The following is a 468-nucleotide window of genomic DNA, read 5'->3' as shown; positions in this document are numbered from 1 at the left end:
ATGAATTTCAAATTTAAATTGCCGCATTTGTTTCATTTTAATTCAAAACTAAATGTCCTTTTGTGACATTAGTATAGTAATACGTTGACATAAAACTACGTATACATCGTTCTTTGTAATTAAAATGTTAATGCGAGGAATACATCACTTTGCTGACATATGACGACTGTCAGCCGCGGACCACCTGACTTATGCCCGCGGACCACACTTTGAGAACCACTGTGTTAGACTAAAGCAATGACTATTTTGGGCTCATTTGTAATTACAAAATTATGTTGAGGCATGCTTATTGATTTTTTTGATTTGACACTTGTTTAATAGGATTTGCTTGTATGTCATGATAACAGTCACATTTTCCATTGCATGTCATCTTTATTTGGTCAAAATCACTAAGCAGAGGTAACATTCCAACATCGAATGAAGTAAAGCCAGTGACTTCAGCTTTACAATCTCATGAAATATAATAAA

Source organism: Pomacea canaliculata, linkage group LG1, assembly GCF_003073045.1.
Source record: "Pomacea canaliculata isolate SZHN2017 linkage group LG1, ASM307304v1, whole genome shotgun sequence".
Lineage (NCBI taxonomy): Eukaryota > Metazoa > Mollusca > Gastropoda > Architaenioglossa > Ampullariidae > Pomacea > Pomacea canaliculata.
The sequence above is the reverse complement of the archived record's forward strand: the minus strand, read 5'-3'. Positions refer to the sequence as shown.